The following is a 26,256-nucleotide window of genomic DNA, read 5'->3' as shown; positions in this document are numbered from 1 at the left end:
GAGAAGCTCTTCGAAGAAAAATATTTATCAGACAAATATTATGATAGCAAGGCAAAGGATTTTTATGAGCTGAAATTGGTACAACTATTAGATGAAGAGTATATTACCATACTTCTTAAGCCATTGAGATATGTTCCATATATCGAGGATGATAAGGCAAAACTTCAATTATTTATTGATGAGTTTCCTATGTCATTTAGCGACTGCATTGAGTTTTATGAACCACAATCTTTGGATTATGCTATGAAGAAATTTAAGAAATGTTATGAGCAAGCAAAATGGAGGCCTAATTTTAAAAGTTATTAGAAGTTAAAGGAAGTAGGAAAGACAAGTATAAATGGCCCAAAAAAGATCATTGATAAGAAAGAAAGTGCAGCCTTAGCTAGTGAAGGTCATGGAAATGGAACAACCCCCATCCACCTCATAGCCCACACTAAGGATAGAAGAAAGTATCAATGACATTGACCCAACCTCTAAAGTCATATCATGGAAATGGGGTCTTACAATTTCCTATTTTTTCAAACTCCTCAAAACTAAAAAAAATCACCATTGTGTTTGGCTCATCGATAACTTTCTAACGATATTTTTTTCTTTAAATTTGACATTCAAATCACAAGATATGACCATTTGAAGTTAGTCCATTAAACGCTTGCCATGCCATCATTATGCTGCCATGTGGCAGCCATCCACCCTTGTGGGGAGGTCCTCCTCATGACGTCAAGGGGGTCAAGGGTCCTCAGTTGTAGTTCCATTTTAGTTTTCATACTCTCTAATCAACAACATACCTTCCACCAAGTGAAATTGATAGTGTGAGAGGGGGGGTACCCCCATGAGGTACGAAGAGAGGTGGGATCCCCAATCAGTGTTTCACCCCTCCTGGAACCATGACACCTCTCATTTCTCTAGTGTGAGATGGAAATTTCCACATTAGTTAATGGGAGGGCTTTGTATCTTGCCTTGCATCAACCTTTCCCTCTACTCAATATGCTCTCTCCACAAATCTTCCAAGGTCCTGAGACCCGAGATGACATCATCCCAACATCAATGCATCCATGTGGCTTCCTCCAAGAGAACAGTGTGTCACTAATTTTTGGGCCCCTTGATCCTCTAATAAGTTTAATTATGCTTTCCATATTGAATACCACCATGGTGCCATGTCAACCTAGGTCCACATCATCGCACAACTTAGTGTGGGTCCCAATTGTCTCGACATTTAGTGCAAAATTAAACTTTCCCTTTGTAAATATTTTCGCCCCTTTTGGAAATTTTTGGCCTTGATGCCTCGGGCCTAAGATGGGGATTCCTTTATGTTAACTATTAAGGAATCTATCCATCTCTTGGCTTATCACACTCATGCACACCTCATGGGCTCCCCAACATTCGAGACCCCGAGGTCTCAAGATAAGGGTCTTGTAACCACCTCCTCCCACATTTACCCAATTTAATTGGTATGTTGGGGTAAACATGTGACGAGAGGCTACTATGATTTGATTCAAATCACCATGTATAGTTAAGGAAGTGGAACGGATAAAACACAACCAATATGACCTTCTACACATGTTCAGGAGCCAACCAACCCTTCTAGGTGACCAACCCTTGAGGTAACTTGAAATTTTACTGACCTAGAACCTCAATCGCTCCCATGACATGGGAATCTATGGGAACTTTTTCAGCTAATTCTGAGCATATGACCCCAGATTTTGTGCAACTTTTTCAGGGCTAGATCTCAGGCCACTGCCCAAAACTTCATTAAACTTATAGAAATGAAACATAAAATCAAAATAATGATACTAATACAAACACTTGAACAAATACTTGAATAGACCCCTACTAGCCATGACAAACATTTTGTCAAACATGTCACAAGTATGCAATCTACAGGTCATATCAACATATTTGAACATAGGGGTATCATACTTATATGAAAATTGCTAAGAAGCACTAATGCCTTATCACATTAGTTTCATTATCATCTATTAGGTTATATGCTTATTGTTCATTCATTTTCAAATCAAAACATGATGGGTGCCATACATCAAGTTTGTCATAAAACATGCTCATAACCAACATATAACCAACATAAATAGCAAGAATGTATTAGCCATAAAAACAACATATAGTAAAGTATATTTACCCATCAGAAGAAAGCCTAATTGGTCTCTGACCAAGAACTGTACCATGTAACATTTGCAATGCTAACTCTGAAGATTCCCTGTTGCTAAACTGGACAAATCCACACCGCTTGCCGAAAGGTATATTTGCATGCACAAGCTCACCACACTGGCCAAATGTCTCCATCAGCATTTCCACTGTCACATTGGGATCTAAGCCACCAACAAATAGAGTAGTATTGTTTGGATCATTCTCTGGGTCCAACTCGACCACTTGAGGAGGATAGGGTTGCTGCACTTGTTTGTTTCTTCCCCAAGAAATCCTAATTGGTCTCTGACCAAGAACTGTACCATGTAACATTTGCAATGCTAACTCTGCAGATGCCCTGTTGCTAAACTGGACAAATCCACACCGCTTGCCGAAAGGTTTCTTTGCATGCACAAGCTCACCATACTGGCCAAATGTCTCCATCAGCATTTCCACTGTCACATTGGGATCTAAGCCACCAACAAACAGACTAGTATTGTTTGGATCATTCTCCGGGTCCAACTCGACCACTTGAGGAGGATAGGGTTGCTGATAAACAATAGTTTGCTTTGTTATGGCAGGAGCTATTCGCATAGGTCTGGAGGAAAAACATATTCCATTCATTTCTGTTATAGCCCTAGCCTGCTCATTCCTATCCCCAAATGTTACAAACCCATATCCTTTTGAACGGCCTGTAACCCTATCAGTAATGACCTTTGCTTCTTTTATAGATGGGTATCTGGCTCTGAAGGTCTCTCGCAGCAGCTCATTTGTGTCATCGGATGCCAAATCTCCCACTAATATAGTAAAATATTCAGAACGATTTTCTCCACCGGTATTCGTTGCCCAATTTAGCCTGTAAAATTGTTCAGCCCTGGGCATCTCTACACCATTGTAATTTTGGAGAACCATCTGGGCTGTTGCATTGGTTGCAAAATCCAAGAAGCCATAACCCTCTGAATTTCCAGTCTGCTTATTGCGTATGATCTCAAGGAAAGAAGGTCTTGGGTAGAAGCAAAACATTCGTGCAGATAATTCTCATCCATCCAATGCTGCAAACCTCCGATCCAGAGGGTACTAATATCGTCGGCCGAGTTCACTACTTGCCGGGATTGCTGCACCATAACCTGAGGTTGAGGTTGGGGTTGTTGAGGCATCATCAATTGTTCTTGATATTTTTGCTGATGGGAATCGATCGTGGGCTCTGCAGTGGGATCTGGCTGCATCATTCTGAAATATTTAAAAGAATGCCAGAAAAATCTCCCGGACACAGCGCACTGCAGGAAATCTATGGCAACTCGAAAGGTACGCAAAAATTCTATGAAGGTTGGGCAGGTTTTAATCCAGACTTTAGAGAGCTGCAGCTTCTGTCCACTTATTTTTTTCAGAGAGCAGCTTCTGTCCACTTATATGCTCGAAAGGAATACAAGAAAGTAAGACTGTATGTTGGTAATAGAAGATGTGTAGGTTCTATATATATTCGCCTTTACCAGTCCGGGCCTGGCTTGTACTATCAAAATGTGGATGCTTCCTTTTGTTTGGGTTTGTTGAAGTTAAATGTATTAATTTAAAGAAAACGTTAAACAATGGAAATGAGATTCTTATTTATGATCGTGCCTTTACAAGAATTTGATATTTTTGTAGTAAGCAATCTCTATGGTTCAATATTTCTCAATTAGGTTTATAATAAGCATGCCACTTATTTCGAATAATGTTAGAAATTATTGAGCTTTTTTTTTTTTTAAGGGTGGTGAATATTATAATTAATATAATCTTCTTAAAATATATATGATTTTTGAGAGAATAGATAATATTATTGTGTATAATTTTATATAAGACTAGATCCTTAATAATGATAAACATAGTATAATATGCAGTATCTTGTTACAATAAGATTGTCATTTTTAATATTGAATTTCATTAATGTTGATGTTATGATACATGACACTTGTGGGGTGTTCTCACCTATCAACATATAGCATACCATTTACACTACTAGATTTTTACATTTTTGGAGTCACTTTGATCACGACAATACTTGACAATATACTCCTATTAAAATTATTACATTACAATATACTCCTATTAAAATTATTACATTACATATTATAATAAAATTCAGTGTCTAGAATAAACTTGATTAATATTTTCTTATTAAAGTTATCAAAAAGAGTCTTAATATCCACACTCCAAGGTACCAAACCAAAGCCTATGATTCTAGAAATAAATTTCTATACTCCAAAAATTGAAAAATTCACATCAATATAATTATTAGTAAATATATAATCACCTACATATAGGGTGGTTAGTATGTCAGGAAATCTTGTCCTTTAATATTGTATTTAGAAATAATAAAATATTATTTCCATTAAAAAAATATAAAAAATAAATAATAGAAATAAAATAAAATAAAAAATCTTTCAACTTGAAGCATACATAAAACATTTCAATTTGTATCTTAATTTTACATCAACTTTATATAGAGAAAGTAATTGAAAATAAAAAATTTCTAAGCCAATAGACATGTCTATTTCTAGATAGACCTTCCAAAATTGTAATATAATTATTAGTAAATATTAGGTGGATGATAGAGAATTAAGCTCCATGGAATATGTTGGAATATTCATATTTAGTTATGCTCTTTTAATTAATTTATCTAAAATTAATTAATTAAAAAATATGTCATATCAACAATTACTATGTTGGGTATATGGTGTTGATAAGTCATGGTATTGGCCCATGGCATTGTAACAAAATATATTTACAAGTTAAAGATTTCCATGGTAAGATGGAGGTGAATCTCCATGATTAAGAATATTGCTTAACTCACACATTAATTATGTTTATAATAATTATAATTTAAAATTTAGTTAAAATTTACTATTATTTTTTAATCATGTATCATAGGATAAGTGTTTTGATGCTTATCATGGATTGATGTCTATTGACATTTACCAACCGTTTAATTTATATGGTTGCACTAATTTAGTTTATAAGTTCTTTCCTTCACTACTCAAAATCAAATTAACACATTGCATCTAAAAATAATATTGTATTATGCTCCAAATCAAGAAATGTGTAAGTGACTTAAAAAAACAACAGAAGCAAAAGACTAAATTTTGGTTTAAATGAAATAATATATATGTTGAGTAACATCTCATATATACATAAAAAGAAAGAAAAATACTTGTTACCTTTCAATATGAGGAAAATATATATTTAAAAATATATGAATAAAAAAAATAATATTTTGTCTGCAAAGGGTAGCTCAAGTGGCAATGGCCGTGGAAATAAAGTCTCACAAAGTCTCACAAAACCAGAGATATACATGTAAAAATTCGAAAATGAAAGGGTCCTACCAAACTTACAAAAAAATATTAATATAAACAATATATTACGTAAATAAAATATTTTAATATATATATATATATAGATAAACCCAAATATCAAGCTTTACATGCAAATGAACTCAAATAAATCTACGCTAATTACACTGGAAAATTATGCCACTTTCCCATTCATTAAATTTTCTTTTGGTGGTAAAGAAACATCTTAAATTCCTCTTGGGTCGTGTAGCCTCCCTATCTTACTTTTTCCTAAAATGCAAACCCCACTACATAATATGCCATTTTTGGCTTAGGCTGGGAGTACGAGGTTTCCACTCTTGTAACAGTGTACCCACTCAATAATATTCCCTCTTTTCTCGTAATCACCTTCCAATCTCTGTGCTACCAACTTGAGTGATGTCGACATATCCATGTTGTAAGTGTGGATTGAGTGAGCCCAGAAGTTTAAGCACCGTTTTAAAGTGTTAAATAATGAGAGTGAGACAAGAAGTTTAATTATGGTTTTAAAGTGTTAAATAATAAAATTATATATATACTAGCAATTGTCCCAAAAGGTGTAAGGAGAGGCCGATAGAATTGTTAAATTGAAAAAGTTGACTTTGTTTTGAAATAATAATTATTGTATTAGATTTAGGTTGTTTAGTGTGTTTGTGTTAAGTTGGTAATATACAATCAAAATAATAATTGAAATATTGAGATGATGAAAGTCCCATAGTTTGTCTATACATATCAAACAAGCCCCTCAGTTCTCTAGCCCCTTAGGTTCTCTACATTTTACATATCCTTTCATACATCACAAAAAATAAATAAACAAATTTTATGGGGATTTGAATTTGATATCTAATTTTAACATGCTATTGTTGCATTTTCATTAAAGTAGAATTTCTCTCATTTATATATATGTTTACTATATGTAGTAATTCAAAAAAATTTATTATTAATATGTTCATTGATTTTTTATATATATTATTATTTTTAATATATATTTTTAATCTAGTATATAAAATTCTGATATGATAAAATGAATTATAAACTTACATACTTAGAGATTGTTAATATGAGACCATTGAAAAATGCTTATAAATTTTCTCAATTTACTAAAACATGTTTTAGGTTTTCCCAATTTACTAAAACCATACACAAGTCTCTGCACAATTTGGTAGGACTCACCTCTTCTTCAAAGAACTTGGTAGGACTCACCTCTTCTTCAAAGAACCTATTAGTTCTTTTCCCTTCCAGGGTCTACCATGAGTGTTTACATCTTTTCCATAAGGTAACAAAGTCTAGCTTGTTGTCTCTGTCTCTCTTGAATATATACCAATAATTATTCATGAGGAATATATGTTGACAAAAGAAACATGCATTAATAATCAAACTTAAGAATAATATTGTTAATAACAATATTTTAATGTATATATAAAATAAAATAAAGTAATTTAAATTTAAAAATTTCTTATATTTTCTTTAAATGTGTCATTTATTTCATTTTTAAGATGGAATTGATATATAAGATATAAAAATAATAATAATAATAATAAAGAAAAGTTTAATATAGGTTATACATCAAATATTTGAAGATGCATGTTGAGTAAAAGATTTTAACATCAAATATATAGAGAGAGAAAAAGTGAGAGAATTCTTATTCCATTAATAAATTCTTTCTAATTCAAGGTATAAGGGAACTCATGATTAATTTGAATTTGGTATATAAAAGAATATTAATAATAAAAATAATTAAATATATGCAAGGAAGAAAAAATATTAATACCAAAAATATTTAATATGTGTGTAAAAAGAATGTGTGTTGCTCAAAACCAACATAGATCCGTCTAACCTCAGATCTACCAAACATAGATCCATCTAACTTCAGACCTATCAAGAGTTGAGAGGAATAAATCTATTAAGGTGCAAACCTTTATTCCTCTGCTTGGTAAATTAAATCCCTTAGAAATTATTTTTAAACACATAAAAAAAAAAATCCCCATTATTATTATTATTAAATATATAAATTGTTATGTCTACTACATTCTAATTATAAATAGTGATTAAGTCCACATTCTAATTATAAATTTTTATTAAATCCACATTCTAGTTATTAAGTCCGCATTTTATTGAGTTGAAGATTAAGAAAATAAAAACAATACAAATTATTAAAACATATTTAGAAAGAAAAATACATTTAACACCTTCTAAATGTTACCTAATTATTCCACTTTTTATTTTTTTCAAATTTAGTGATTTTTTTTTAACTTATATTTTTTTTATAATATTTAAAATATGTTTTTAAATATATAAATACATTCAATGTGAAAAAAAACTTGTAAAATTGTATAAATTCCATAAAAAGTTCATCCAAAACTCATAACAATTAGACTACCATTATGCAAAAACCACTTTTATTTTTTTTCGGAAATTTTATAGAATTATTTTTTTAAAAACTTTATAAAACATAACCTGACCATGGAAGAAGAAAAAAGAAAGATATTGTATATAGATTGGGAGCCCCATAATTTCCCACAATCCACACTGCCAACTTCTGCACCTGTATTGTGTTGCTGTTGCAGCATATAAAATCCTGCAAATGTATCATTGGTCGGTAAACCCAAATTTCCTAAGGAAGGAATATGTTGTTGTGGGTGGCAAAATTGCTTCAGCTCTATGCTTGTCGGGAGTCCCTGAAGTAAATTTCCCTGACTGTTCATCAATGGTTGCCCAAATTTGCCTCTATTTAAAGGATTAGAGTTTACACCATGAAATGTTGCTTGTAAAAGCAGTGTCCGATCAACGTTTGGCAGGCCCAACCCATTGTTTGGATTCACTTGTCCAAGAAGTTCAGCTGGTAATGTCACCAGTGCTTGAAGTGATTTTTGACCTGATGCCGCAAGCCTTTGAAGATCCAGCCTTCCAAGTAAACCCATAGGTCCAACACCTGCTTCTGTAGTTCCCCAAAAGAAGAGTTCATTCCACTTGGCTGTTGTGCCACTCCACTTAACCTTTTCAGATATAGCCTATATTTCTGAGCAGTGAAATAATAAGACCAATTAAAAAGTTACGTTGTTCTCAGTTGTAAATTCTAATAATATGACAACAATACTGACAAAAGAAAATATATTAAATATAGAGTAAAGTCAATTGAATGATGAATCCTTTCCCCTATCTCCTCTCTTAATTTTAACTCTCCAATAAATACATACAACTCAATTATGAACAAGAACCCAATAATAGGCACAACGTAATTGTGATGAAATAGAAAGGATCTAGCATAAACTCTAGTAGCAGAGTTTGTGGAAGCTATAGTTCCGCACAATGTGACAACCCCATAAAAAAAGAAAGGATTGCTGAAAGGTTCGGCATCAGGTCAAATGCGTTCAATGAAGCCAATTACATCTAAAAAATACATGCCCACTTCCATATGAAAAAGAGAGCAATAGGCATATAAGACATCCACAAAATATTTCAATCACGTTAATGTAAGATGAATTAGATAGGGAAACAAGGAGTTAAGGCATGAAGGTAGGTCATATAAGAAATATTGAAGACTACAGAAATTTTATACGAATCCATAATCAGGAGCAACATGACAGGAAAATATTTAAATGAAAAAAATGAAGCTGCAATTACTAGTAACATAATCAAGGAAAACTGCCCACGAGGCATAGAACAGTCATCAATAAGTTGCACTGTTAAGAAACTCCTTGTGTGAAGGTCACCACTACAAAACCCCGTGGTTTTGCTAACATATACAATTAAATTAAAAAAAAAAAAAAAAACAATTAAAAAAGAAAAGGAAAACTATAGCTAATAGCATCAGCATAATATCAAAACAATTGCAAGAAGAAATCCCACAATTTCACAAAAACATGAAACCAAGATGAAAGATCACTATCAAACACTAGTGACTACAAACCTTAAATTCTTCTTCTGCTATAGTCTTTTGAAATTATTTTTCTTTCTTACTAAAACATGTTTTAGGTTTTCCCAATTTACTAAAACCATACACAAGTCTCTGCACAATTTGGTAGGACTCACCTCTTCTTCAAAGAACTTGGTAGGACTCACCTCTTCTTCAAAGAACCTATTAGTTCTTTTCCCTTCCAGGGTCTACCATGAGTGTTTACATCTTTTCCATAAGGTAACAAAGTCTAGCTTGTTGTCTCTGTCTCTCTTGAATATATACCAATAATTATTCATGAGGAATATATGTTGACAAAAGAAACATGCATTAATAATCAAACTTAAGAATAATATTGTTAATAACAATATTTTAATGTATATATAAAATAAAATAAAGTAATTTAAATTTAAAAATTTCTTATATTTTCTTTAAATGTGTCATTTATTTCATTTTTAAGATGGAATTGATATATAAGATATAAAAATAATAATAATAATAATAAAGAAAAGTTTAATATAGGTTATACATCAAATATTTGAAGATGCATGTTGAGTAAAAGATTTTAACATCAAATATATAGAGAGAGAAAAAGTGAGAGAATTCTTATTCCATTAATAAATTCTTTCTAATTCAAGGTATAAGGGAACTCATGATTAATTTGAATTTGGTATATAAAAGAATATTAATAATAAAAATAATTAAATATATGCAAGGAAGAAAAAATATTAATACCAAAAATATTTAATATGTGTGTAAAAAGAATGTGTGTTGCTCAAAACCAACATAGATCCGTCTAACCTCAGATCTACCAAACATAGATCCATCTAACTTCAGACCTATCAAGAGTTGAGAGGAATAAATCTATTAAGGTGCAAACCTTTATTCCTCTGCTTGGTAAATTAAATCCCTTAGAAATTATTTTTAAACACATAAAAAAAAAAATCCCCATTATTATTATTATTAAATATATAAATTGTTATGTCTACTACATTCTAATTATAAATAGTGATTAAGTCCACATTCTAATTATAAATTTTTATTAAATCCACATTCTAGTTATTAAGTCCGCATTTTATTGAGTTGAAGATTAAGAAAATAAAAACAATACAAATTATTAAAACATATTTAGAAAGAAAAATACATTTAACACCTTCTAAATGTTACCTAATTATTCCACTTTTTATTTTTTTCAAATTTAGTGATTTTTTTTTAACTTATATTTTTTTTATAATATTTAAAATATGTTTTTAAATATATAAATACATTCAATGTGAAAAAAAACTTGTAAAATTGTATAAATTCCATAAAAAGTTCATCCAAAACTCATAACAATTAGACTACCATTATGCAAAAACCACTTTTATTTTTTTTCGGAAATTTTATAGAATTATTTTTTTAAAAACTTTATAAAACATAACCTGACCATGGAAGAAGAAAAAAGAAATATATTGTATATAGATTGGGAGCCCCATAATTTCCCACAATCCACACTGCCAACTTCTGCACCTGTATTGTGTTGCTGTTGCAGCATATAAAATCCTGCAAATGTATCATTGGTCGGTAAACCCAAATTTCCTAAGGAAGGAATATGTTGTTGTGGGTGGCAAAATTGCTTCAGCTCTATGCTTGTCGGGAGTCCCTGAAGTAAATTTCCCTGACTGTTCATCAATGGTTGCCCAAATTTGCCTCTATTTAAAGGATTAGAGTTTACACCATGAAATGTTGCTTGTAAAAGCAGTGTCCGATCAACGTTTGGCAGGCCCAACCCATTGTTTGGATTCACTTGTCCAAGAAGTTCAGCTGGTAATGTCACCAGTGCTTGAAGTGATTTTTGACCTGATGCCGCAAGCCTTTGAAGATCCAGCCTTCCAAGTAAACCCATAGGTCCAACACCTGCTTCTGTAGTTCCCCCAAAAGAAGAGTTCATTCCACTTGGCTGTTGTGCCACTCCACTTAACCTTTTCAGATATAGCCTATATTTCTGAGCAGTGAAATAATAAGACCAATTAAAAAGTTACATTGTTCTCAGTTGTAAATTCTAATAATATGACAACAATACTGACAAAAGAAAATATATTAAATATAGAGTAAAGTCAATTGAATGATGAATCCTTTCCCCTATCTCCTCTCTTAATTTTAACTCTCCAATAAATACATACAACTCAATTATGAACAAGAACCCAATAATAGGCACAACGTAATTGTGATGAAATAGAAAGGATCTAGCATAAACTCTAGTAGCAGAGTTTGTGGAAGCTATAGTTCCGCACAATGTGACAACCCCATAAAAAAAGAAAGGATTGCTGAAAGGTTCGGCATCAGGTCAAATGCGTTCAATGAAGCCAATTACATCTAAAAAATACATGCCCACTTCCATATGAAAAAGAGAGCAATAGGCATATAAGACATCCACAAAATATTTCAATCACGTTAATGTAAGATGAATTAGATAGGGAAACAAGGAGTTAAGGCATGAAGGTAGGTCATATAAGAAATATTGAAGACTACAGAAATTTTATACGAATCCATAATCAGGAGCAACATGACAGGAAAATATTTAAATGAAAAAAATGAAGCTGCAATTACTAGTAACATAATCAAGGAAAACTGCCCACGAGGCATAGAACAGTCATCAATAAGTTGCACTGTTAAGAAACTCCTTGTGTGAAGGTCACCACTACAAAACCCCGTGGTTTTGCTAACATATACAATTAAATTAAAAAAAAAAAAAAAAAAACAATTAAAAAAGAAAAGGAAAACTATAGCTAATAGCATCAGCATAATATCAAAACAATTGCAAGAAGAAATCCCACAATTTCACAAAAACATGAAACCAAGATGAAAGATCACTATCAAACACTAGTGACTACAAACCTTAAATTCTTCTTCTGCTATAGTCTTTTGAAATTATTTTTCTTTCTTACTAAAACATGTTTTAGGTTTTCCCAATTTACTAAAACCATACACAAGTCTCTGCACAATTTGGTAGGACTCACCTCTTCTTCAAAGAACTTGGTAGGACTCACCTCTTCTTCAAAGAACCTATTAGTTCTTTTCCCTTCCAGGGTCTACCATGAGTGTTTACATCTTTTCCATAAGGTAACAAAGTCTAGCTTGTTGTCTCTGTCTCTCTTGAATATATACCAATAATTATTCATGAGGAATATATGTTGACAAAAGAAACATGCATTAATAATCAAACTTAAGAATAATATTGTTAATAACAATATTTTAATGTATATATAAAATAAAATAAAGTAATTTAAATTTAAAAATTTCTTATATTTTCTTTAAATGTGTCATTTATTTCATTTTTAAGATGGAATTGATATATAAGATATAAAAATAATAATAATAATAATAAAGAAAAGTTTAATATAGGTTATACATCAAATATTTGAAGATGCATGTTGAGTAAAAGATTTTAACATCAAATATATAGAGAGAGAAAAAGTGAGAGAATTCTTATTCCATTAATAAATTCTTTCTAATTCAAGGTATAAGGGAACTCATGATTAATTTGAATTTGGTATATAAAAGAATATTAATAATAAAAATAATTAAATATATGCAAGGAAGAAAAAATATTAATACCAAAAATATTTAATATGTGTGTAAAAAGAATGTGTGTTGCTCAAAACCAACATAGATCCGTCTAACCTCAGATCTACCAAACATAGACCCATCTAACTTCAGACCTATCAAGAGTTGAGAGGAATAAATCTATTAAGGTGCAAACCTTTATTCCTCTGCTTGGTAAATTAAATCCCTTAGAAATTATTTTTAAACACATAAAAAAAAAAATCCCCATTATTATTATTATTAAATATATAAATTGTTATGTCTACTACATTCTAATTATAAATAGTGATTAAGTCCACATTCTAATTATAAATTTTTATTAAATCCACATTCTAGTTATTAAGTCCGCATTTTATTGAGTTGAAGATTAAGAAAATAAAAACAATACAAATTATTAAAACATATTTAGAAAGAAAAATACATTTAACACCTTCTAAATGTTACCTAATTATTCCACTTTTTATTTTTTTCAAATTTAGTGATTTTTTTTTAACTTATATTTTTTTTATATTATTTAAAATATGTTTTTAAATATATAAATACATTCAATGTGAAAAAAAACTTGTAAAATTGTATAAATTCCATAAAAAGTTCATCCAAAACTCATAACAATTAGACTACCATTATGCAAAAACCACTTTTATTTTTTTTCGGAAATTTTATAGAATTATTTTTTTAAAAACTTTATAAAACATAACTTGACCATGGAAGAAGAAAAAAGAAAGATATTGTATATAGATTGGGAGCCCCATAATTTCCCATAATTTCCCACAATCCACACTGCCAACTTCTGCACCTGTATTGTGTTGCTGTTGCAGCATATAAAATCCTGCAAATGTATCATTGGTCGGTAAACCCAAATTTCCTAAGGAAGGAATATGTTGTTGTGGGTGGCAAAATTGCTTCAGCTCTATGCTTGTCGGGAGTCCCTGAAGTAAATTTCCCTGACTGTTCATCAATGGTTGCCCAAATTTGCCTCTATTTAAAGGATTAGAGTTTACACCATGAAATGCTGCTTGTAAAAGCAGTGTCCGATCAACGTTTGGCAGGCCCAACGCATTGTTTGGATTCACTTGTCCAAGAAGTTCAGCGGGTAATGTCACCAGTGCTTGACGTGATTTTTGACCTGATGCCGCAAGCCTTTGAAGATCCAGCCTTCCAAGTAAACCCATAGGTCCAACACCTGCTTCTGTAGTTCCCCCAAAAGAAGAGTTCATTCCACTTGGCTGTTGTGCCACTCCACTTAACCTTTTCAGATATAGCCTATATTTCTGAGCAGTGAAATAATAAGACCAATTAAAAAGTTACATTGTTCTCAGTTGTAAATTCTAATAATATGACAACAATACTGACAAAAGCAAATATATTAAATATAGAGTAAAGTCAATTGAATGATGAATCCTTTCCCCTATCTCCTCTCTTAATTTTAACTCTCCAATAAATACATACAACTCAGTTATGAACAAGAACCCAATAATAGGCACAACGTAATTGTGATGAAATAGAAAGGATCTAGCATAAACTCTAATAGCAGAGTTTGTGGAAGCTATAGTTCCGCACAATGTGACAACCCCATAAAAAAAGAAAGGATTGCTGAAAGGTTCAGCATCAGGTCAAATGAGTTCAATGAAGCCAATTACATCTAAAAAATACATGCCCACTTCCATATGAAACAGAGAGCAATAGGCATATAAGACATCCACAAAATATTTCAATCACGTTAATGTAAGATGAATTAGATAGGGAAACAAGGAGTTAAGGCATGAAGGTAGGTCATATAAGAAATATTGAAGACTACAGAAATTTTATACGAAGCCATAATCAGGAGCAACATGACAGGAAAATATTTAAATGAAAAAAATGAAGCTGCAATTACTAGTAACATAATCAAGGAAAACTGCCCACGAGGCATAGAACAGTCATCAATAGGTTGCACTGTTAAGAAACTCCTTGTGTGAAGGTCACCACTACAAAACCCCGTGGTTCTACTAACAGATACAATTAAATTAAAAAAGAAAAGGAAAACTATAGCTAATAGCATCAGCATAATATCAAAACAATTGCAAGAAGAAATCCCACAATTTCACAAAAACATGAAACCAAGATGAAAGATCACTATCAAACACTAGTGACTACAAACCTTAAATTCTTCTTCTGCTATAGTCTTTTGAAATTATTTTTCTTTCTTTTAAATAAATCTATGGAAACATAGGTTGCTTAAATTTTTACTCGCGTTGGATGTCTCTGCGTCTAAAGATTAACCTATCTTCTAAATTTGAGTTAAATGCCCTCTTCCTTTTGCTTAGTTTTTTAAGCATGCCAGATATCTCTGTGTCTCAGAGTGTTAACTTGTTTCTTCTAAATTTAAATTTGAAAACCTCTCATTCAATCAAGATAGCTTTAAGTTTTCTTTAAAATAAAAAATGATTTTAACCTAAATTTACAAAAATCACCATGTCGAGTTTACATATAAGTTCATACTAACTCCAATGGCTATTATAGCCGGTAATTAAGCTACATGAATTAAGCGGTTCAATACAAATGTTGTTATGGGAATTGAGGTTGATCTGAAACTGCTAGAATCTTTTGCAGATACTCAATTTCATGACAGTGGCTTGGATGAGCTTGAAGGTGCAACAAATCCAAAAAAGTCTTTGTTAGAGGCAAGGCAGTGGGTTAGTCTTTTATTAAACAACCATCCAGAGAATTTCATGAATCCTGTTATAAGGGAGAAGCATTATAGTTCTTTGGATTACAGAAAGGTGGTCATGATTTCTGAGAAATACAGAGATTCATTTGATAGACTCTTTGGAACCTTTGGTATGTGAACTTTGAAGCAAAATGCAAAGAAAAAATCACTTGAGACATTGATAAAGAGACTGAGAGAGTTGAGTTGATGTAATGATGAAAATGCTTTATTTATGGAGTTGGAAAATCGTCATTTTGTAGGGTTAATAACCTTGTCTAATAATCATTACTGGAAAAGAGGCCATTGCCTCAATTCTTCTTCTTTCTAAGTTCCTCATCCTATTGTTTTGTAGTCACCATCAATATTCACAGCTGATGTTCTGGTAAAATATTCCTCCTCGAGAGCAATGGAATCTTAGTTAATGGACATTTATAACAAATTCTTGTGAATTGTGGAGGATGGAGAACATTGTACATCAAGATGGGGCTCCATTCATGTATTATCACACTTACAATGTAAGCCTTCCAGGCCCATGTATTCATGATTTTTCCTTTTTATTGTAGAAAATATATCTAAAACAGCTAGGACAACATTTGAAATTCCCAAATTCTCTTCCTTTTTTGGTTGAAGCATGTCAGCATTTTTAAATACCTGTGAATGAATCTGGACCCCAAGAAATACATGTTGAGTCAGAAAGTCTTGTGGTTTTCTTTATGTTCTTCTGCATTTACATGCTGCTCTGTTCTCTTTTTCTCTTCCAATATAAAGGACTTACATTCCCAGTTTTGTCTCCTATATCTTTTACTCTATTTCAGATTTAATAAGTTGTACAATATCAATAGCAGCTCAGAAGGTGGGCCGGCAGGCAGTGTAGACTCCAAATATCACACAGCTTCTATCAACCTATATTGTGAGCTATCCGATGCATTATACTTGTCTACTATCAAAAAACAGTGGCTGGATTCCTATTATGTAACATGGAGCTGGCATTTTGTTCCTTTTGATTCAAAAGTTTCAAATTCAACTTGCCATTAGATCTTATCTAATTATTTATTAACCTACATGTTTGAAACCACCATACCCACTATTAAATCCCCTAATGTTGAATGCAGTTTCTGTCGTTTCTTTGTTGATTTTGCTAGGTGTTTGATTCAAGAGCACATATTTTGAACCTGAGAATTAATTATGAATGAATGAAACGTCTCTACATTGATAAGGATGATTGAATGCCAATGCAAATATATATTACCTTTCTTTGGGATATCAAGTCCTGCTTTAGCATTATTGTGAACAGATGGCAGAGTTGGACTTTTGCACCAACATTTGTGTATGCATTTCAACTTCCAGGGCTATTGTCCCTCGCTCTCTTGATTTAAGATTGGCCAATAAAAAGAGGCTCTGGAAGAGATGCAGCACTCAACCAGACAAGAATATATTGCGTGTCTCAGGAAGTACATGGTTTTTTTAATGTAATTTATTTATTTAAAACATGTGTATATATTGCCCCATATATTTTGGATATTATCAATGAGAAAATTTTCATTAATCCACTGAGTTTCACATTTTTTTTAAAAAGTAATAGGCCGTTGCTTTGATTAATTTTGCAGAAATAGTAGTGGCTTTTCAAGGGGTGCATCAAAATTTCCATTGAGTTTCACATTTTTTTAAGAAGTAATAAGCAGTTGCTTTGATTAATTTTGAAGAAATAGTAGTTGCTTAAGGGGTACTACACCAATGATGGTAAAGGTAGTGAGTTGCAACTACACCAACCTCCTTTCCAACAACACGAACGGTTTAGGTGTTTCAATATAATAATCCCCACGCGAACGGACAATCCCACCATTTGTCATAGAAATTTCCAGAATTTGCCAAGCGAACGGACAATGGCACCACTTGCCATAGAAATTTCCAGAATTTGCCACTCGAACAAATAATGACCACTCGCCATTGAAATTACCGTTGGCACGACTAAATTAATTGGAAATTACCGTTGGCACGACTAAATTAATTGGAAATTGCACGACACAGTGCACTGCACCCTTATTCGTAAAAAGAATAAGGGTGATATGAAGTTTTATAAAATTTTATTTTATAAGAGTTAATATCAATTTTTATCAAGTTACTGTTGTTTTTAGTCGATTTATTTTAATTCAAAACTTGCAAAAATAATAAAATTGTTTAATCTTAATCAATTGAACCTATTGCACAGAACTTCCAATTTTACCTATTTAAAATATAAATACCAAAACTTCCAATTTACCATTTAAAGTACAAATACCTTCCAACTTTATCCATTTAAAATACAAATATCCTTTATTAAATATTTTTCTCCTTAACAAGAATATATATCCAAAATAAAAAAATAAAATAAAAAATTGAAATTCAATATCCATATAAAAGTACAAAAATTCGAACCATGAACAAATATTTTGTTAATAATTTAAAATATTAAATTCGAACCATATACCATGAACAAATATTTTGTCAATAATTTAAAATATTAAATTTATTATTTAGAAATAGCAGATTGAAAAATTAAAACAGTAACCAAAAAATCTATGACTAATTTACTGTGGCTGCTGTAACTGAAACTAATTTATCTATAACTAATTTACTATGGCTGCTGTAACTGAAACTAATTTACTGTCGATGCTGCTGATAGTTTGCATTTGGCGCGATATTAATGAACATATCCGGGTCTTGAGGTTGCCTGGCATAAGCATAACCAGCATTATTTGGTTGTGTGGAATAACTATAATCAGCATTGGATCCTTGGATACCACCATAATAAATCCCACTCCATGGATTTGGATCTGTTTGTTGAGGCTGTGTGACAGAACCATAACCACCATTGTATCCTTGTCCACCACCATAATATGCCCCGTTCCATTGATTTGGATCCGGTTGCTGTGTTTGAAAAGACCCTGCACGCTGCACTTGTTTATTTCTTCTCCAAGAAAGCCGAATTGGTCTCTGACCAAGAACTGTACCATGTAACATTTGCAATGCTAACTCTGCAGATGCCCTGTTGCTGCTTTAACTGAAACTAATTTACTGCAACATATTTGCGTCTTGAGGTTGCGTTGCATAAGCATAACCAGCATTATATGGTTGTGTGGCATAACTATAATCAGCATTGGATCCTTGGATACCACCATAATAAATCCCACTCCATGGATTTGGATTTGTTTGTTGAGGCTGTGTGACATTACCATAACCAACATTGTATCCTTGTCCATCACCATAATATGCCCCATTCCATTGATTTGGATTTGGTTGCTGTGTTTGAAAAGGCCCTGCACGCTGCACTTGTTTGTTTCTTCCCCAAGAAAGCCTAATTGGTCTCTGACCAAGAACTGTACCATGTAACATTTGCAATGCTAACTCTGCAGATGCCCTGTTGCTAAACTCCACAAATCCACACCGCTTGCCGAAAGGTATTTTTGCATGCACAAGCTCACCATACTGGCCAAATGTCTCCATCAACATTTCCACTGTCACATTGGGATCTAAGCCACCAACAAACAGGGTAGTATTGTTTGGATCATTCTCTGAGTCCAACTCGACCACTTGAGGAGGATAGGGTTGTTGATAAACAGTAGTCTGCTTTGTTATGGCAGGAGCTATTCGCATAGGTCTGGAGGAACAAAATATTCCATTCATTTCTGTTATAGCCCTAGCCTGCTCATTCCCATCACCAAATGTTACAAACCCATATCCTTTTGAACGGCCTGTAACCTTATCAGTAATAACTTTTGCTCCTTTTACAGATGGGTATATGGTTCTGAAGGTCTCTCGCAGCAGCTCATCCGTGGCATCAGATGCCAAATCTCCCACGAATATAGTAAAATCTTCAGAACGATTTTCTCTACCCGTTTTTGTTGCCCAATTTAGCTTGTAAAATTGTTCAGCCCTGGGCATCTGTACACCATTGTAATTTTGGAGAACCATATGGGCTGCTGCATTGCTTACAAAATCCAAGAAGCCATAACCCTCTGAAAGTCCAGTCTGCTTATTGCGAATGATCTTAAGAGAGAGAAGGTCCTGGGTAGAAGCAAAACATTCCTGCAGATAATTCTCATCCATCCAATGCTGCAAACCCCCGATCCAGAGGGTCCTAATCTCGTCTGTGGAGTTCACTTGTTGCGAGGATTGCTGCACCATAACCTGAGGTTGGTGTTGCCGTTGCTGGGGCCAAAACCTAGCTTCGGGAGGCAGGGGCATCATCAATTGTTCTTGATGTTGTTGCTGCTGGGAATCAATCGCCGGTTCTGCCATGGGATCTGTCTGCATCATTCTGAAATATTTAAAAGAATGCGAGAAAAAACTCCGCGACACAGCGCAGTGCAGGAAATCTACGTCAGCTCGAAGGGTACTAAAAAATTCTATGAAAGCTGAGCAGGTTTTGATCCAGACTTTAGAGAGCTATAGATTCTGTCCACTTATATGCACTCGAAAGAAATGATAGAAAGTAAAACTTTATGTTGGTAATCGAAGACGTGTAGGTTCTATATATATTCGCTTTACTGGTCCGAGCCGACTTTTATTGGTTGGTAGCCAATCGGTGTTCTAAGCTTCATTTTGTTGGGGTTGGTTGAATTTAAATGTATTAATTTAAAGAAAATGTTAAACCATACCAATGAGATTCTTATAGTTTTAGGTTACGTCTCATATATTTCGAGGTTTTATATAAATTTAAGAATTATTAAATTTTGGGTATTAAACTTGTGCAACTTTGCCACGTGGAAGGATTAGACATTTTATCAACTTTGTTGGGCAAAAACTTGGTTGGAAAAAGTTTTTTTTTTAAATAATCTTTATTCCTCACCCTATGTGTTATCTTATGTGTTATCTTATTTTTTGAGGACAGTTGAATTGGTTTTCTCATGAGATGAGTGAGAATTAAGCCAGATTAAATATATGACTTGATATTTGTTATGTTTTAGGTTTGATTTAAAGAATTTTAATATTTGGGGATTACTATTATGTTTTTAAAATTTTGTTATAAAAATTATATATATCTATATATATATTCAAATTTGTTATATAAAATTTTATAAGTATTTTGGATAATTTTTATTTTATGTTATGTATGATCATGTTTTTCTTAGAAAAGTCTAATTGATTTTTCTTTTGCAAAAAAGGTTTAAGCAATTTTTATGACTCAATATTTCTCAATTAGATTTATAATTAGCATGTTACTTATTTTGAGGAATGTTAGAAATTATAGAGTCATCCCTTAAGGGTGGTGAATATCACATTCAATGTAGTCTTTTTAAAATATATATGATTCTTGAGAGAATATATAATGTTATTGTGTATAATTTTATATAAGACTATATGAATAACAATGATAAACATGGTTTAGTATGTGGCACCTTATTACAATAATATTGTCATTTTTTAAAATTGAATTTCATTAATATTGATGTTATGAGACATGACACTTGCAGGGTGTTCTCACTTTTCAACATATAGCATACCATCTACACTACTAGATGTATACATGTTTGGAGTCACTTTTGATCACGCAATACTTAGCAATATACTCCTCTTAAGATTATTACATACATTACATATTGTAATAAAGTTGATTTTGTATTGTAATAAAAGTCATTTCGTAGAATAGTTAACTAGACGGCGAGGAGAGCAACTGAGGGTAGCATGCAGCCCTAGCTGTTGCAGCAGCTCCCAGCGCGAAGCAACATTCTTTGCGCCTCAGTGGCCCTTGCTGTTGAGGTCAGAACGGCGGAAAGAGGAAGGCGAGATCACGACTGTAGTTTTCGGGAGGCAGATACTGTCCCAAATCATATTGGCCCTCAACGGCCTCCTGCTGCTAGGGTTTGAGCAATATGGATCCACCGGAAGAGGAAGATCATCATCACACAAATCACCAACAAGAATCAGAAGTAACAGAAAAAACTTTTGTTTCCCTCATCTCTACAACGAGTCTAGCGAAGAACAGACCGTAAGTTTCAAATTTTGTTAAAAAATGGAAGAAATACCAAAAATATCTCTCCCTTCAGCACTCCCAAGAAAAGCAGTACTCTCCCTGGCAGAACGAGGGTTAGTAGGGCAGTTTACTGGGTTGTGGCCATCACCCAAGACTGTGCAAAATTGGGTAGAAAGAAACTGGGCTGTAGCAATATCTGGGAATGGTCCATATTATATGGATACAAGAGGACTGCATTTGAACATATGGACACCAGAATTTGACCCAGAAATGGACGTCCCAAATGATGTTTCAGTATGGGTAAGATTGCCGCATCTGCCTCTCCACTGTTGGGGAGATGATTGAGTCAAAGCAATAGGAAACGTAGTTGGGAAATACATAGACAGATGTGAATCTAAAGAAAACATGCATGCATGCGCCTGAATCTGCATGGAAGTGGATCTAGGAAAAGGTCTCCTTGAAGCTATCAAAATAAAAGTGGATTAGTGGACACACATACAATAGCTGGACTATGAGCAAATCCCCTTCAAATGTAAGGTATGTCATGAATACGGTCATTTTGCAAATAGATGTACAAAAAATAGAGAAAATGAAAATGAAAAGATTGAGGATCCAGAAAATAAATGGGGACAGGTCAAATGAAAGAAGATCGCCAACAAACAACCAGTCTAGCTCTCCTCTCAACCCTCACAATTTGCTGAAGCCCTCTCCCTCTCGCCAAAAGCAAACTTAGCTAGCCAAAACCCCTTTGATCCTCTGCTCACATCAGGCCCCCATCCCTGGAGCCAAAGCTAGATATAGATCTAGATCTAGAACCCCACGCTCTCCAATCACCCAGCAGTCCCCCCTCTCCCCCAGAGACTCAATTCGCCTCTCTCCCCCTCCCTCAGTAAACAGGATATTAACCAGAAAACAAGCTAAAGAAGCATTCCCAAATGCAAAAAACCAAAAAAAAGTTGGAAGAAATATAAATAAAGAAATAAGGGATGAAGCAGTAGCAAAAGAAATGGCCCTAGGAACACAACAGCCCATGGACACTTATCTAGGGAAAAGTACAGGAAATATGGAGAAAAACCAGCATAAGGGGAAAGGAGCCATGCACCACCCAACAAGTAAATAATGATAATAGTCTCTTGGAACTGCAGAGGAATGGGCTCACCTGTTAAGGAAAATGCAACAAGAGATATTTTGACAAAAGAGAACCCAGATATCCTTATGATCCAGAAGTAAACAACCAAGAATCGGAAAATCTTAAAAAAAAAAGTTTAGGCAATATGAAGGGGAAGCAATCCAGGCAACTGGAGCATCAGAAGGCATATGCACAATCTGGAAAAAAGGACGGTGGGAATTAATAGGGAAAAAAACAGGGCAACATTGGATTTTAATGGGTCTTAGGAGGACCAACACAGAAGAGAAATACAGGGTGATAAATATATATGCCCCCAACCACTATAAGGATAAAGAACAATGCTGGGCAACAATAAAGGAAGTATTACAAGAAACACAAGCTGGTAAAATAATTTTAGGAGGAGATTTAAATCTAGTTAGAAGTATAGAGGAAAAGTTTGGAGGAAACTTTCAAGTGGATCCATTTAGGAACTCTTTAGAAGAAATAATGGAACAATATAGCCTTCTGGACATACCTCCAAACAATGGAAAATATACCTGGAATAACAAGAGAGTGGGTAAAAGTAACATAAAAGAAATACTGGACAGAATCCTGATTCAAGACAACATAGCAGCACTGTACAGCTCCATCAAATTCAAAATCATTCACACCACAGATTCTGATCATAAGCCGGTTGTAATAGCAATGGGAAAAATGGAAAACCAAGGCCCACTCCCGTTCAGGTACAACTCAATCTGGGACAGCAGCATAGAAATCAGCGAATTAGTTAAAGTAGCATGGGCACCAAGAACATCAGGCTCACCACAGTACATATGGGAGACAAAATTAAAAAAGTGTAAGAAACAAGCTAAAGGAATGGGAAAGGTTAAATGAAATTAAAAAAGGAAAAGAAAAAATATCTACAACAGAAAATGGACAACATGCAGACTGAAAAAGAATGTAAAGAAGAAAGCAAGCAAGATTACCTTAAAGAGAAAGAAATTTTCTGGGAGATATATAAGGAAAACATGAAAGAGGAGGAAGAGGCAAGAATGGAATCTAAAATCCTCTCACTCAAGGCAGGGGATAAGAATACACCCTTTTTTCATAACAGTATGAAAATCAGAAGAGCTAGAAACCAGATAGAAAAAATACAAGTGGAAAATCAAGGAATCAAAGGAGCGGAAGAAATAAATAAAAGCAGCCCACAAGCACTTCAAAAACTCACTGTCAGCAATGGAGGAAACGGCTGAATATGAAGAAATTTTGCAGCACACAAAGAAGAAAATAAAAAAAGAACAAAACAAAGACATGTGTAAGGACCTCATACAAGAAGAAATTGTGGAGGCCATTTGGAGCTTGCATACGGACAAAGCGCTCGGGCCAGACAGATTCACAATAGCCTTCTATGGAAATTATTGGTATACAATCAAAAAGGATTTCTTAAGAATGACAAAGAATGTTAAAAAGAAAAAATGGGAGGCCACACAAGGTCTTTCTATCTTGCTCTGGTTCCAAAGGAAGCAAATACATCCACCTTCAATAGGTAGCGACCCATTTCTCTGTGCAATTCCTCCTACAAGATAATAACAAAAATTGTGGCAAATAGAATGATAAAGAATGTGCTACACTTAATCATCTTAGAAAACCAAGGAAGGTTTGTCCTAAATAGACAAATCATTGACAATGTCATCATAGTTCAGGAAGCTGTCCACTCCAGTATCTTAAAGCAAGAAAAAGGTATGATAATCAATCTAGATATGGAAAACGCTTTCGATAGAGTCAGCCACTCATATCTACTGGTTGTACTTCAAAAACTGGACTTCTCAAAAGAAATAATAGAATTGATACAAGAATGCATATCCACTCACTGGATAGCCCCCCTCATCAATGGAAGACCCAGTGAATTTTTTCAAAGCACAAGAGGCCTCAGGCAAGGCTGCACTCTATCACCATTTATATATATAATAATGGCAAAAACTCTTAGTAGAGCATTGGAAACACAGAGGAAAGAAAGAACTATAACAGGATTGAGAATAGCAAAAGGAATAAAGACCATAAATCACTCCTTGTTTGCAGATGATACATTGTTGATGGGAGGAGCATCAACAATAATAGCGAGAAGATTCAAAAAAATAATGGATGCATTTATGCAGCTGTTAGGTGGACTTTTGAACAATACAAAATGCAGGATCTGTGGGTGGAACATTCCACCATGAACTATGCAAAGAATTTCCCAAATCATGGAAATCCCAGCACAGGAAAATTGGAATCACTTTCTCTATCTGAGATTACCAATATCAAAAGAGATCATGAAGGCAGAAATATGGACAAAACAAATTGGGAAAATGCAAGACAGGATAAAGAACTGGGGAATGGTGTGGTTAAATATGGTTGGAAGGGTGATATTAATTAAAGCTCTCCTTGCTGCATTACCAATATACCAATATGCACTAATCATGGCACCAGCAAGTGCCCACAAGCAGATGGAATTAATTTTAAGAAGTTTTCTCTGGCAAGGTGGGAAGTAGGAAAACAAAAAGTTTAGTTTGGTAATGTGGGAACAAGTAGTGCTACCATATGAACAAGGAGGCTTGTCCATTCGGCTGCCTAGGCTCATGAATGCAGCCCTGGAATGAAAATTGTCTGGAGACTCATAACAGGTAACGTGAGCTGGTGGAAAAAAGCCCTCATAAACAAATATCTAAATGGCTCCAAGGAGAATCTGCTGAATGGGAACATCCCAATAAAACAAAGCACCCAAGTATGGAAGCTAGTTAAAAGAGTCACTCCAATAACGGGCAGCCACATCTCCAAAAACTCCTGGGAATGGAAAAAAAATATCGATATGGGAAGACAGAATCATGGGAAAAGACCCATAACAGGATCACCTAGAAATGGATGGAATTCAAGAATGGATGAGAGGGAAAGGCTTTAATACCTTACATTCAATCTCCCTATGGAATCAGAAGGAATGGAAGGAATGGAAAAGGCCAGCAATCCTAGCAAACATGGAAGGACAATGGAATAAACTCAAGCAGCATCTAAAGGGGGCAACACCAATTCATCGTACGAGGAAGACAATTACCTCTGGGACCCAAGTAATGGGCAATATATAGTCAAAACTAGAGATAAAATTTTTCAAGATCAAACCAATCAGCAAGAATGGGAACCATGGAAAATAACATGGAAATCGGAAAGTTTCCTTAAAATAAAAAAATTAATTTGGACCCTATTAAAAGGAAAGATCCTGACTGGTGAAAACCTTAAAAAAAGACGATTCCATGGGCCATCAAGATGCCCGTTATGCCAGTAGGCAGAAGAAACCATTCAACATTTATTTCAGGACTCTAAATTCTCAATAGAATGTTGGGATCATCTCTTGAGCCCGCTGGAAGTAAACATAGACTATGGTAAGCCATTGCCGGAATTCCTCAAAATTCTAGAGAAAGCCTACCCATATGCAACAAAGAAGAAAGTCACAATTATAAGAATCTGGAAATGCATTCCAACAGTCCTATGCTGGCAAATTTGGTTGACTCG

General features: G+C 33.7%; 1 pseudogene; it reads right to left on the bottom strand.

Annotated features, from left to right (window-relative positions):
• Nucleotides 1–18,292: 18,292 nt before the first annotated feature.
• LOC149196261 (RNA-binding protein L pseudogene) lies at nt 18,293–19,822 on the bottom strand (annotated as a pseudogene).
• Nucleotides 19,823–26,256: the final 6,434 nt, after the last annotated feature.

Source organism: Pinus tabuliformis, chromosome 2_2, assembly GCF_031772625.1.
Source record: "Pinus tabuliformis cultivar Carrire ecotype Pingquan chromosome 2_2, CPIR1, whole genome shotgun sequence".
NCBI classification, from domain to species: domain Eukaryota; kingdom Viridiplantae; phylum Streptophyta; class Pinopsida; order Pinales; family Pinaceae; genus Pinus; species Pinus tabuliformis.
This window is presented reverse-complemented; position numbering and strand designations above follow the sequence as displayed.